Raw genomic sequence first — 14,770 nt, 5'->3', positions numbered from 1 at the left:
GATTCACCCTCCAGACTTCACCTTCTCCTTCTCCTTCTTCTGCTTCTTCTGCTTCACCCTCCAGACTTCACCTTCTCCTTCTCCTTCTTCTGCTTCTTCTGCTTCGCCCTCCAGACTTCACCTTCTCCTTCTCCATCTTCTGCTTCTTCTGCTTCACCCTCCAGACTTCACCTTCTCCTTCTCCTTCTTCTGCTTCATCTGCTTCACCCTCCTGACTTCACCTTCTCCTTCTCCTTCTTCTACTTCTCCTGATTCACCCTCCAGACTTCACCTTCTCCTTCTCCTTCTTCTGCTTCTTCTGCTTCACCCTCCAGACTTCACCTTCTCACTCTCCTTCTTCTGCTTCTTCTGCTTCGCCCTCCAGACTTCACCTTCTCCTTCTCCATCTTCTGCTTCTTCTGCTTCACCATCCAGACTTCACCTTCTCCTTCTCTTTTTTCAGCTTCTTCTGATTCACCCTCCAGACTTCACCTTCTCCTTCTCCTTCTTCTGATTCTTCTGATTCACTCTCCAGACATCACCTTCTCCTTCTCCTTCTTCTGCTTCTTCTGATTCACCCTCCTGAGTTCACCTTCACCTTCTCCATCTTCTAACTCTTCTGATTCACCCTCTTGACTTCACCTTCTCCTTCTCCTTCTTCTACTTCTTCTGCTTCACCCTCCAGCCTCCAGACTTCACCTTCTCCTTCTCCGTCTTCTACTTCTTCTGATTCACCCTCCAGACTTCACCTTCTCCTTCTCCTTCTTCTGCTTCTTCTGATTCACCCTCCAGACTTCACCTTCTCCTTCTCCTTCTTCTGCTTCTTCTGATTCACCCTCCAGACTTCTCCTTCTCCTACTCCTTCTTCTTATTCTTCTGATTCACCCTCCAGACTTCATCTTCTCCTTCTCCTTCTTCTGCTTCTTCTGATTCACCCTCCAGACTTCACCTTCTCCTTCTCCTTCTTCTACTTCTTCTGATTCACCCTCCAGACTTCACCTTCTCCTTCTCCTTCTTCTGCTTCTTCTGATTCACCCTCCAGACTTCACCTTCTCCTTCTCCTTCTTCTGCTTCTTCTGATTCACCCTCCAGACTTTACCTTTTACTTCTCCTTCTTCTGCTTCTTCTGATTCACCCTTCAGACTTCACCATATCCTTCTCCTTCTTCTGCTTCTTCTGATTCACCCTCCAGACCTCACCTTCTCCTTCTCCTTCTTCTACTTCTTCTGATTCACCCTCCAGACTTCATCTTCTCCTCCTCCTTCTTCTGCTTCTTCTGATTCACCCTCCAGACTTCACCTTCTCCTTCTCCTTTTTCTGCTTCTTCTGATTCACCCTCCAGACTTCGCCTTCTCCTTCTCCTTCTTCTACTTCTTCTGATTCACCCTCCAGACTTCAACTTCTCCTTCTCCTTCTTCTACTTTTTCTGATTCACCCTCCAGTCTTCACCTCCTCCTTCTCCTTCTTCTGCTTCTTCTGATTCACCCTCCAGACTTCACCTTCTCCTTCTCCTTCTTCTGCTTCTTCTGATTCACCCTCCTGACTTCACCTTCTCATTCTCCTTCTTCTGCTTCTTCTGATTCACCCTCCAGACTTCACCTTCTCCTTCTCCTTCTTCTACTTCTTCTGATTCACCCTCCAGACTTCACCTTCTCGTTCTCCTTCTTCTGCTTCTTCTGATTCACCCTCCAGACTTCACCTTCTCCTTCTCCTTCTTCTGCTTCTTCTGATTCACCCTCCAGACTTCACCTTCTCCTTCTCCTTCTTCTACTTCTTCTGCTTCACCCCCCTGACTTCACCTTCTCCTTCTCCTTCTTCTGCTTCTTCTGATTCACCCTCCTAACTTCACCTTCTCTTTCTCCTTCTTCTGCTTCTTCTGATTCACCCTCCTGACTTCACCTTCTCCTTCTCCTTCTTCTGCTTCTTCTGATTCACCCTCCAGACTTCACCTTCTCCTTCTCCTTCTTCTCATTCTTCTGATTCACCCTCCAGACTTCACCTTCTCCTACTCCTTCTTCTACTTCTTCTGATTCACCCTCCAGACTTCACCTTCTCCTTCTCCTTCTTCTACTTCTTCTGATTCACCCTCCAGTCTTCACCTTCTCCTTCTCCTTCTTCTGCTTCTTCTGCTTCACTCTCCAGACTTCACCTTCTCCTTCTCTTTCTTCAGCTTCTTCTGATTCAGTCTCCAGACTTCACCTTCTCCTTCTCCTTCTTCTGCTTCTTCTGATTCACCCTCCTGACTTCACCTTCACCTTCTCCTTCTTCTACCTCTTCTGATTCACCCTCCTGACTTCACCTTCTCCTTCTCCTTCTTCTACTTCTTCTGCTTCACCCTCCAGCCTATAGACTTCACCTTCTCCTTCTCCGTCTTCTACTTCTTCTGATTCACCCTCCAGACTTCACCTTCTCCTTCTCCTTCTTCTGCTTCTTCTGATTCACCCTCCAGACTTCACCTTCTCCTTCTCCTTCTTCTGCTTCTTCTGATTCACCCTCCAGACTTCACCATCTCCTTCTCCTTCTTCTGTTTTTTCTGATTCACCCTGCAGACTTCTCCTTCTCCTACTCCTTCTTCTACTTCTTCTGATTCACCCTCCAGACTTCATCTTCTCCTTCTCCTTCTTCTGCTTCTTCTGATTCACCCTCCAGACTTCACCGTCTCCTTCTCCTTCTTCTGCTTCTTCTGATTCACCCTCCAGACTTCACCTTCTCCTTCTCCTTCTTCTACTTCTTCTGATTCACCCTCCAGACTTCACCTTCTCCTTCTCCTTCTTCTACTTCTTCTGATTCACCCTCCAGACTTCACCTTCTCCTTCTCCTTCTTCTGCTTCTTCTGATTCACCCTCCAGACTTCACCTTCTCCTTCTCCTTCTTCTGCTTCTTCTGATTCACCCTCCAGACTTCACCTTTTACTTCTCCTTCTTCTGCTTCTTCTGATTCACCCTTCAGACTTCACCATATCATTCTCCTTCTTCTGCTTCTTCTGATTCACCCTCCAGACATCACCTTCTCCTTCTCCTTCTTCCACTTCTTCTGATACACCCTCCAGACTTCATCTTCTCCTCCTCCTTCTTCTGCTTCTTCTGATTCACCCTCCAGACTTCACCTTCTCCTTCTCCTTTTTCTGCTTCTTCTGATTCACCCTCCAGACTTCGCCTTCTCCTTCTCCTTCTTCTACTTCTTCTGATTCACCCTCCAGACTTCACCTTCTCCTTCTCCTTCTTCTACTTTTTCTGATTCACCCTCCAGTCTTCACCTCCTCCTTCTCCTTCTTCTGCTTCTTCTGATTCACCCTCCAGACTTCACCTTCTCCTTCTCCTTCTTCTGCTTCTTCTGATTCACTCTCCTGACTTCACCTTCTCCTTCTCCTTCTTCTGCTTCTTCTGATTCACCCTCCAGACTTCACCTTCTCCTTCTCCTTTTTCTGCTTCTTCTGATTCACCCTCCAGACTTCACCTTTTACTTCTCCTTCTTCTGCTTCTTCTGATTCACCCTTCAGACTTCACCATATCATTCTCCTTCTTCTGCTTCTTCTGATTCACCCTCCAGACATCACCTTCTCCTTCTCCTTCTTCCACTTCTTCTGATACACCCTCCAGACTTCATCTTCTCCTCCTCCTTCTTCTGCTTCTTCTGATTCACACTCCAGACTTCACCTTCTCCTTCTCCTTTTTCTGCTTCTTCTGATTCACCCTCCAGACTTCGCCTTCTCCTTCTCCTTCTTGTACTTCTTCTGATTCACCCTCCAGACTTCACCTTCTCCTTCTCCTTCTTCTACTTTTTCTGATTCACCCTCCAGTCTTCACCTCCTCCTTCTCCTTCTTCTGCTTCTTCTGATTCACCCTCCAGACTTCACCTTCTCCTTCTCCTTCTTCTGCTTCTTCTGATTCACCCTCCTGACTTCACCTTCTCATTCTCCTTCTTCTGCTTCTTCTGATTCACCCTCCAGACTTCACCTTCTCCTTCTCCTTCTTCTACTTCTTCTGATTCACCCTCCAGACTTCACCTTCTCGTTCTCCTTCTTCTGCTTCTTCTGATTCACCCTCCAGACTTCACCTTCTCCTTCTCCTTCGTCTACTTCTTCTGATTCACCCTCCAGACTACACCTTCTCCTTCTCCTTCTTCTACTTCTTCTGATTCACCCTCCAGACTTCACCTTCTCCTTCTCCTTCTTCTACGTCTTCTGATTCACCCTCCAGTCTTCAACTACTCCTTCTCCTTCTTCTGCTTCTTCTGATTCACCCTCCAGACTTCACCTTCTCCTTCTCCTTCTTCTGCTTCTTCTGATTCACACTCCTGACTTCACCTTCTCCTTCTCCTTCTTCTGCTTCTTCTGATTCACCCTCCAGACTTCACCTTCTCCTTCTCCTTCTTCTACTTCTTCTGCTTCACCCCCCTGACTTCACCTTCTCCTTCTCCTTCTTCTGCTTCTTCTGATTCACCCTCCTAACTTCACCTTCTCCTTCTCCTTCTTCTGCTTCTTCTGATTCACCCTCCTGACTTCACCTTCTCCTTCTCCTTCTTCTGCTTCTTCTGATTCACCCTCCAGACTTCACCTTCTCCTTCTCCTTCTTCTCATTCTTCTGATTCACCCTCCAGACTTCACCTTCTCCTACTCCTTCTTCTACTTCTTCTGATTCACCCTCCAGACTTCACCTTCTCCTTCTCCTTCTTCTACTTCTTCTGATTCACCCTCCAGTCTTCACCTTCTCCTTCTCCTTCTTCTGCTTCTTCTGCTTCACCCTCCAGACTTCACCTTCTCCTTCTCTTTCTTCAGCTTCTTCTGATTCACCCTCCAGACTTCACCTTCTCCTTCTCCTTCTTCTGATTCTTCTGATTCACTCTCCAGACTTCACCTTCTCCTTCTCCTTCTTCTGCTTCTTCTGATTCACCCTCCTGACTTCACCTTCACCTTCTCCTTCTTCTACCTCTTCTGATTCACCCTCCTGACTTCACCTTCTCCTTCTCCTTCTTCTACTTCTTCTGCTTCACCCTCCAGCATCCAGACTTCACCTTCTCCTTCTCCGTCTTCTACTTCTTCTGATTCACCCTCCAGACTTCACCTTCTCCTTCTCCTTCTTCTGCTTCTTCTGATTCACCCTCCAGACTTCACCTTCTCCTTCTCCTTCTTCTGCTTCTTCTGATTCACCCTCCAGACTTCACCATCTCCTTCTCCTTCTTCTGCTTTTTCTGATTCACCCTGCAGACTTCTCCTTCTCCTACTCCTTCTTCTACTTCTTCTGATTCACCCTCCAGACTTCATCTTCTCCTTCTCCTTCTTCTGCTTCTTCTGATTCACCCTCCAGACTTCACCGTCTCCTTCTCCTTCTTCTGCTTCTTCTGATTCACCCTCCAGACTTCACCTTCTCCTTCTCCTTCTTTACTTCTTCTGATTCACCCTCCAGACTTCACCTTCTCCTTCTCCTTCTTCTACTTCTTCTGATTCACCCTCCAGACTTCACCTTCTCCTTCTCCTTCTTCTGCTTCTTCTGATTCACCCTCCAGACTTCACCTTCTCCTTCTCCTTCTTCTGCTTCTTCTGATTCACCCTCCAGACTTCACCTTTTACTTCTCCTTCTTCTGCTTCTTCTGATTCACCCTTCAGACTTCACCATATCATTCTCCTTCTTCTGCTTCTTCTGATTCACCCTCCAGACATCACCTTCTCCTTCTCCTTCTTCTACTTCTTCTGATTCACCCTCCAGACTTCATCTTCTCCTCCTCCTTCTTCTGCTTCTTCTGATTCACCCTCCAGACTTCACCATCTCCTTCTCCTTTTTCTGCTTCTTCTGATTCACCCTCCAGACTTCGCCTTCTCCTTCTCCTTCTTCTACTTATTCTGATTCACCCTCCAGACTTCACCTTCTCCTTCTCCTTCTTCTACTTTTTCTGATTCACCCCCCTGTCTTCACCTCCTCCTTCTCCTTCTTCTGCTTCTTCTGATTCACCCTCCAGACTTCACCTTCTCCTTCTCCTTCTTCTGCTTCTTCTGATTCACCCTCCTGACTTCACCTTCTCATTCTCCTTCTTCTGCTTCTTCTGATTCACCCTCCAGACTTCACCTTCTCCTTCTCCTTCTTCTACTTCTTCTGATTCACCCTCCAGACTTCACCTTCTCGTTCTCCTTCTTCTGCTTCTTCTGATTCACCCTCCAGACTTCACCTTCTCCTTCTCCTTCGTCTACTTCTTCTGATTCACCCTCCAGACTACACCTTCTCCTTCTCCTTCTTCTACTTCTTCTGATTCACCCTCCAGACTTCACCTTCTCCTTCTCCTTCTTCTACGTCTTCTGATTCACCCTCCAGTCTTCAACTTCTCCTTCTCCTTCTTCTGCTTCTTCTGATTCACCCTCCAGACTTCACCTTCTCCTTCTCCTTCTTCTGCTTCTTCTGATTCACACTCCTGACTTCACCTTCTCCTTCTCCTTCTTCTGCTTCTTCTGATTCACCCTCCAGACTTCACCTTCTCCTTCTCCTTCTTCTACTTCTTCTGCTTCACCCCACTGACTTCACCTTCTCCTTCTCCTTCTTCTGCTTCTTCTGATTCACCCTCCTAACTTCACCTTCTCCTTCTCCTTCTTCTGCTTCTTCTGATTCACCCTCCTGACTTCACCTTCTCCTTCTCCTTCTTCTGCTTCTTCTGATTCACCCTCCAGACTTCACCTTCTCCTTCTCCTTCTTCTCATTCTTCTGATTCACCCTCCAGACTTCACCTTCTCCTACTCCTTCTTCTACTTCTTCTGATTCACCCTCCAGACTTCACCTTCTCCTTCTCCTTCTTCTACTTCTTGTGATTCACCCTCCAGTCTTCACCTTCTCCTTCTCCTTCTTCTGCTTCTTCTGCTTCACCCTCCAGACTTCACCTTCTCCTTCTCTTTCTTCAGCTTCTTCTGATTCACCCTCCAGACTTCACCTTCTCCTTCTCCTTCTTCTGATTCTTCTGATTCACTCTCCAGACTTCACCTTCTCCTTCTCCTTCTTCTGCTTCTTCTGATTCACCCTCCTGACTTCACCTTCACCTTCTCCTTCTTCTACCTCTTCTGATTCACCCTCCTGACTTCACCTTCTCCTTCTCCTTCTTCTACTTCTTCTGCTTCACCCTCCAGCATCCAGACTTCACCTTCTCCTTCTCCGTCTTCTACTTCTTCTGATTCACCCTCCAGACTTCACCTTCTCCTTCTCCTTCTTCTGCTTCTTCTGATTCACCCTCCAGACTTCACCTTCTCCTTCTCCTTCTTCTGCTTCTTCTGATTCACCCTCCAGACTTCACCATCTCCTTCTCCTTCTTCTGCTTTTTCTGATTCACCCTGCAGACTTCTCCTTCTCCTACTCCTTCTTCTACTTCTTCTGATTCACCCTCCAGACTTCATCTTCTCCTTCTCCTTCTTCTGCTTCTTCTGATTCACCCTCCAGACTTCACCGTCTCCTTCTCCTTCTTCTGCTTCTTCTGATTCACCCTCCAGACTTCACCTTCTCCTTCTCCTTCTTCTACTTCTTCTGATTCACCCTCCAGACTTCACCTTCTCCTTCTCCTTCTTCTACTTCTTCTGATTCACCCTCCAGACTTCACCTTCTCCTTCTCCTTATTCTGCTTCTTCTGATTCACCCTCCAGACTTCACCTTCTCCTTCTCCTTCTTCTGATTCTTCTGATTCACTCTCCAGACTTCACCTTCTCCTTCTCCTTCTTCTGCTTCTTCTGATTCACCCTCCTGACTTCACCTTCACCTTCTCCTTCTTCTACCTCTTCTGATTCACCCTCCTGACTTCACCTTCTCCTTCTCCTTCTTCTACTTCTTCTGCTTCACCCTCCAGCATCCAGACTTCACCTTCTCCTTCTCCGTCTTCTACTTCTTCTGATTCACCCTCCAGACTTCACCTTCTCCTTCTCCTTTTTCTGCTTCTTCTGATTCACCCTCCAGACTTCGCCTTCTCCTTCTCCTTCTTCTACTTATTCTGATTCACCCTCCAGACTTCACCTTCTCCTTCTCCTTCTTCTACTTTTTCTGATTCACCCCCCAGTCTTCACCTCCTCCTTCTCCTTCTTCTGCTTCTTCTGATTCACCCTCCAGACTTCACCTTCTCCTTCTCCTTCTTCTGCTTCTTCTGATTCACCCTCCTGACTTCACCTTCTCATTCTCCTTCTTCTGCTTCTTCTGATTCACCCTCCAGACTTCACCTTCTCCTTCTCCTTCTTCTACTTCTTCTGATTCACCCTCCAGACTTCACCTTCTCGTTCTCCTTCTTCTGCTTCTTCTGATTCACCCTCCAGACTTCACCTTCTCCTTCTCCTTCGTCTACTTCTTCTGATTCACCCTCCAGACTACACCTTCTCCTTCTCCTTCTTCTACTTCTTCTGATTCACCCTCCAGACTTCACCTTCTCCTTCTCCTTCTTCTACGTCTTCTGATTCACCCTCCAGTCTTCAACCTCTCCTTCTCCTTCTTCTGCTTCTTCTGATTCACCCTCCAGACTTCACCTTCTCCTTCTCCTTCTTCTGCTTCTTCTGATTCAAACTCCTGACTTCACCTTCTCCTTCTCCTTCTTCTGCTTCTTCTGATTCACCCTCCAGACTTCACCTTCTCCTTCTCCTTCTTCTACTTCTTCTGCTTCACCCCCCTGACTTCACCTTCTCCTTCTCCTTCTTCTGCTTCTTCTGATTCACCCTCCTAACTTCACCTTCTCCTTCTCCTTCTTCTGCTTCTTCTGATTCACCCTCCTGACTTCACCTTCTCCTTCTCCTTCTTCTGCTTCTTCTGATTCACCCTCCAGACTTCACCTTCTCCTTCTCCTTCTTCTCATTCTTCTGATTCACCCTCCAGACTTCACCTTCTCCTACTCCTTCTTCTACTTCTTCTGATTCACCCTCCAGACTTCACCTTCTCCTTCTCCTTCTTCTACTTCTTCTGATTCACCCTCCAGTCTTCACCTTCTCCTTCTCCTTCTTCTGCTTCTTCTGCTTCACCCTCCAGACTTCACCTTCTCCTTCTCTTTCTTCAGCTTCTTCTGATTCACCCTCCAGACTTCACCTTCTCCTTCTCCTTCTTCTGATTCTTCTGATTCACTCTCCAGACTTCACCTTCTCCTTCTCCTTCTTCTGCTTCTTCTGATTCACCCTCCTGACTTCACCTTCACCTTCTCCTTCTTCTACCTCTTCTGATTCACCCTCCTGACTTCACCTTCTCCTTCTCCTTCTTCTACTTCTTCTGCTTCACCCTCCAGCATCCAGACTTCACCTTCTCCTTCTCCGTCTTCTACTTCTTCTGATTCACCCTCCAGACTTCACCTTCTCCTTCTCCTTCTTCTGCTTCTTCTGATTCACCCTCCAGACTTCACCTTCTCCTTCTCCTTCTTCTGCTTCTTCTGATTCACCCTCCAGACTTCACCATCTCCTTCTCCTTCTTCTGCTTTTTCTGATTCACCCTGCAGACTTCTCCTTCTCCTACTCCTTCTTCTACTTCTTCTGATTCACCCTCCAGACTTCATCTTCTCCTTCTCCTTCTTCTGCTTCTTCTGATTCACCCTCCAGACTTCACCGTCTCCTTCTCCTTCTTCTGCTTCTTCTGATTCACCCTCCAGACTTCACCTTCTCCTTCTCCTTCTTCTACTTCTTCTGATTCAACCTCCAGACTTCACCTTCTCCTTCTCCTTCTTGTACTTCTTCTGATTCACCCTCCAGACTTCACCTTCTCCTTCTCCTTCTTCTGCTTCTTCTGATTCACCCTCCAGACTTCACCTTCTCCTTCTCCTTCTTCTGATTCTTCTGATTCACTCTCCAGACTTCACCTTCTCCTTCTCCTTCTTCTGCTTCTTCTGATTCACCCTCCTGACTTCACCTTCACCTTCTCCTTCTTCTACCTCTTCTGATTCACCCTCCTGACTTCACCTTCTCCTTCTCCTTCTTCTACTTCTTCTGCTTCACCCTCCAGCATCCAGACTTCACCTTCTCCTTCTCCGTCTTCTACTTCTTCTGATTCACCCTCCAGACTTCACCTTCTCCTTCTCCTTCTTCTGCTTCTTCTGATTCACCCTCCAGACTTCACCTTCTCCTTCTCCTTCTTCTGCTTCTTCTGATTCACCCTCCAGACTTCACCATCTCCTTCTCCTTCTTCTGCTTTTTCTGATTCACCCTGCAGACTTCTCCTTCTCCTACTCCTTCTTCTACTTCTTCTGATTCACCCTCCAGACTTCATCTTCTCCTTCTCCTTCTTCTGCTTCTTCTGATTCACCCTCCAGACTTCACCGTCTCCTTCTCCTTCTTCTGCTTCTTCTGATTCACCCTCCAGACTTCACCTTCTCCTTCTCCTTCTTCTACTTCTTCTGATTCACCCTCCAGACTTCACCTTCTCCTTCTCCTTCTTCTACTTCTTCTGATTCACCCTCCAGACTTCACCTTCTCCTTCTCCTTCTTCTGCTTCTTCTGATTCACCCTCCAGACTTCACCTTCTCCTTCTCCTTCTTCTGCTTCTTCTGATTCACCCTCCAGACTTCACCTTTTACTTCTCCTTCTTCTGCTTCTTCTGATTCACCCTTCAGACTTCACCATATCATTCTCCTTCTTCTGCTTCTTCTGATTCACCCTCCAGACATCACCTTCTCCTTCTCCTTCTTCTACTTCTTCTGATTCACCCTCCAGACTTCATCTTCTCCTCCTCCTTCTTCTGCTTCTTCTGATTCACCCTCCAGACTTCACCTTCTCCTTCTCCTTTTTCTGCTTCTTCTGATTCACCCTCCAGACTTCGCCTTCTCCTTCTCCTTCTTCTACTTATTCTGATTCACCCTCCAGACTTCACCTTCTCCTTCTCCTTCTTCTACTTTTTCTGATTCACCCCCCAGTCTTCACCTCCTCCTTCTCCTTCTTCTGCTTCTTCTGATTCACCCTCCAGACTTCACCTTCTCCTTCTCCTTCTTCTGCTTCTTCTGATTCACCCTCCTGACTTCACCTTCTCATTCTCCTTCTTCTGCTTCTTCTGATTCACCCTCCAGACTTCACCTTCTCCTTCTCCTTCTTCTACTTCTCCTGATTCACCCTCCAGACTTCACCTTCTCGTTCTCCTTCTTCTGCTTCTTCTGATTCACCCTCCAGACTTCACCTTCTCCTTCTCCTTCGTCTACTTCTTCTGATTCACCCTCCAGACTACACCTTCTCCTTCTCCTTCTTCTACTTCTTCTGATTCACCCTCCAGACTTCACCTTCTCCTTCTCCTTCTTCAACTTCTTCTGATTCACCCTCCAGTCTTCAACTTCTCCTTCTCCTTCTTCTGCTTCTTCTGATTCACCCTCCAGACTTCACCTTCTCCTTCTCCTTCTTCTGCTTCTTCTGATTCACCCTCCTGTCTTCACCTTCTCCTTCTCCTTCTTCTGCTTCTTCTGATTCACCCGCCAGACTTCACCTTCTCCTTCTCCTTCTTCTACTTCTTCTGATTCACCCTCTAGACTTCACCTTCTCCTTCTCCTTCTTCTGCTTCTTCTGATTCACCCTCCAGACTTCACCTTCTCCTTCTCCTTCGTCTACTTCTTCTGATTCACCCTCCAGACTACACCATCTCCTTCTCCTTCTTCTACTTCTTCTGATTCACCCTCCAGACTTCACCTTCTCCTTCTCCTTCTTCTGCTTCTTCTGATTCACCCTCCAGACTTCACCTTCTCCTTCTCCTTCTTCTACTTCTACTGATTCACCCTCCAGACTTCACCTTCTCCTTCTCCTTCTTCTTCTTCTTCTGATTCACCCTCCAGACTTCACCTTCTCCTTCTCCTTCTTCTACTTCTTCTGCTTCTCCCTCCAGACTTCACCTTCTCCTTCTCCTTCTTCTGCTTCTTCTGATTCACCCTCCAGACTTCACCTTCTCCTTCTCCTTCTTCTACTTCTTCTGATTCACCCTCCAGACTTCACCTTCTCCTTCTCCATCTTCTACTTCTTCTGATTCACCCTCCAGACTTCACCTTCTCCTTCTCCTTCTTCTACTTCTTCTGATTCACCCTCCTGACTTCACCTTCTCCTTCTCCTTCTTCTGCTTCTTCTGCTTCACCCTCCAGACTTCACCTTCTCCTTCTCCTTCTTCTGCTTCTTCTGCTTCACCCTCCTGACTTCACCTTCTCCTTCTCCTTGTTCTGCTTCTTCTGCTTCACCCTCCTGACTTCACCTTCTCCTTCTCCTTCTTCTACTTCTCCTGATTCACACTCCAGACTTCACCTTCTCCTTCTCCTTCTTCTGCTTCTTCTGCTTCACCCTCCAGACTTCACCTTCTCCTTCTCCTTCTTCTGCTTCTTCTGCTTCGCCCTCCAGACTTCACCTTCTCCTTCTCCATCTTCTGCTTCTTCTGCTTCACCCTCCAGACTTCACCTTCTCCTTCTCCTTCTTCTGCTTCTTCTGCTTCACCCTCGTGACTTCACCTTCTCCTTCTCCTTCTTCTACTTCTCCTAATTCACCCTCCAGACTTCACCTTCTCCTTCTCCTTCTTCTGCTTCTTCTGCTTCACCCTCCAGACTTCACCTTCTCCTTCTCCTTCTTCTGCTTCTTCTGCTTCGCCCTCCAGACTTCACCTTCTACTTTTCCATCTTCTGCTTCTTCTGCTTCACCCTCCAGACTTCACCTTCTCCTTCTCTTTCTTCAGCTTCTTCTGATTCACCCTCCAGACTTCACCTTCTCCTTCTCCTTCTTCTGATTCTTCTGATTCACTCTCCAGACTTCACCTTCTCCTTCTCCTTCTTCTGCTTCTTCTGATTCACCCTCCTGACTTCACCTTCACCTTCTCCTTCTTCTACCTCTTCTGATTCACCCTCCTGACTTCACCTTCTCCTTCTCCTTCTTCTACTTCTTCTGCTTCACCCTCCAGCCTCCAGAATTCACCTTCTCCTTCTCCGTCTTCTACTTCTTCTGATTCACCCTCCAGACTTCACCTTCTCCTTCTCCTTCTTCTGCTTCTTCTGATTCACCCTCCAGACTTCACCATCTCCTTCTCCTTCTTCTGCTTCTTCTGATTCACCCTCCAGACTTCTCCTTCTCCTACTCCTTCTTCTACTTTTTCTGATTCACCCCCCAGTCTTCACCTCCTCCTTCTCCTTCTTCTGCTTCTTCTGATTCACCCTCCAGACTTCACCTTCTCCTTCTCCTTCTTCTGCTTCTTCTGATTCACCCTCCTGACTTCACCTTCTCATTCTCCTTCTTCTGCTTCTTCTGATTCACCCTCCAGACTTCACCTTCTCCTTCTCCTTCTTCTACTTCTTCTGATTCACCCTCCAGACTTCACCTTCTCGTTCTCCTTCTTCTGCTTCTTCTGATTCACCCTCCAGACTTCACCTTCTCCTTCTCCTTCGTCTACTTCTTCTGATTCACCCTCCAGACTACACCTTCTCCTTCTCCTTCTTCTACTTCTTCTGATTCACCCTCCAGACTTCACCTTCTCCTTCTCCTTCTTCAACTTCTTCTGATTCACCCTCCAGTCTTCAACTTCTCCTTCTCCTTCTTCTGCTTCTTCTGATTCACCCTCCAGACTTCACCTTCTCCTTCTCCTTCTTCTGCTTCTTCTGATTCACCCTCCTGACTTCACCTTCTCCTTCTCCTTCTTCTGCTTCTTCTGATTCACCCTCCAGACTTCACCTTCTCCTTCTCCTTCTTCTACTTCTTCTGATTCACCCTCTAGACTTCACCTTCTCCTTCTCCTTCTTCTGCTTCTTCTGATTCACCCTCCAGACTTCACCTTCTCCTTCTCCTTCGTCTACTTCTTCTGATTCACCCTCCAGACTACACCATCTCCTTCTCCTTCTTCTACTTCTTCTGATTCACCCTCCAGACTTCACCTTCTCCTTCTCCTTCTTCTGCTTCTTCTGATTCACCCTCCAGACTTCACCTTCTCCTTCTCCTTCTTCTACTTCTACTGATTCACCCTCCAGACTTCACCTTCTCCTTCTCCTTCTTCTTCTTCTTCTGATTCACCCTCCAGACTTCACCTTCTCCTTCTCCTTCTTCTACTTCTTCTGCTTCTCCCTCCAGACTTCACCTTCTCCTTCTCCTTCTTCTGCTTCTTCTGATTCACCCTCCAGACTTCACCTTCTCCTTCTCCTTCTTCTACTTCTTCTGATTCACCCTCCAGACTTCACCTTCTCCTTCTCCATCTTCTACTTCTTCTGATTCACCCTCCAGACTTCACCTTCTCCTTCTCCTTCTTCTACTTCTTCTGATTCACCCTCCTGACTTCACCTTCTCCTTCTCCTTCTTCTGCTTCTTCTGCTTCACCCTCCAGACTTCACCTTCTCCTTCTCCTTCTTCTGCTTCTTCTGCTTCACCCTCCTGACTTCACCTTCTCCTTCTCCTTGTTCTGCTTCTTCTGCTTCACCCTCCTGACTTCACCTTCTCCTTCTCCTTCTTCTACTTCTCCTGATTCACACTCCAGACTTCACCTTCTCCTTCTCCTTCTTCTGCTTCTTCTGCTTCACCCTCCAGACTTCACCTTCTCCTTCTCCTTCTTCTGCTTCTTCTGCTTCGCCCTCCAGACTTCACCTTCTCCTTCTCCATCTTCTGCTTCTTCTGCTTCACCCTCCAGACTTCACCTTCTCCTTCTCCTTCTTCTGCTTCTTCTGCTTCACCCTCGTGACTTCACCTTCTCCTTCTCCTTCTTCTACTTCTCCTAATTCACCCTCCAGACTTCACCTTCTCCTTCTCCTTCTTCTGCTTCTTCTGCTTCACCCTCCAGACTTCACCTTCTCCTTCTCCTTCTTCTGCTTCTTCTGCTTCGCCCTCCAGACTTCACCTTCTACTTTTCCATCTTCTGCTTCTTCTGCTTCACCCTCCAGA

The sequence above is a fragment of the Somniosus microcephalus genome, unplaced genomic scaffold, assembly GCF_052327205.1.
Source record: "Somniosus microcephalus isolate GS21.2 unplaced genomic scaffold, FLI_Smic_1.0 scaffold8, whole genome shotgun sequence".
NCBI lineage: Eukaryota > Metazoa > Chordata > Chondrichthyes > Squaliformes > Somniosidae > Somniosus > Somniosus microcephalus.
The sequence above is the reverse complement of the archived record's forward strand: the minus strand, read 5'-3'. Positions refer to the sequence as shown.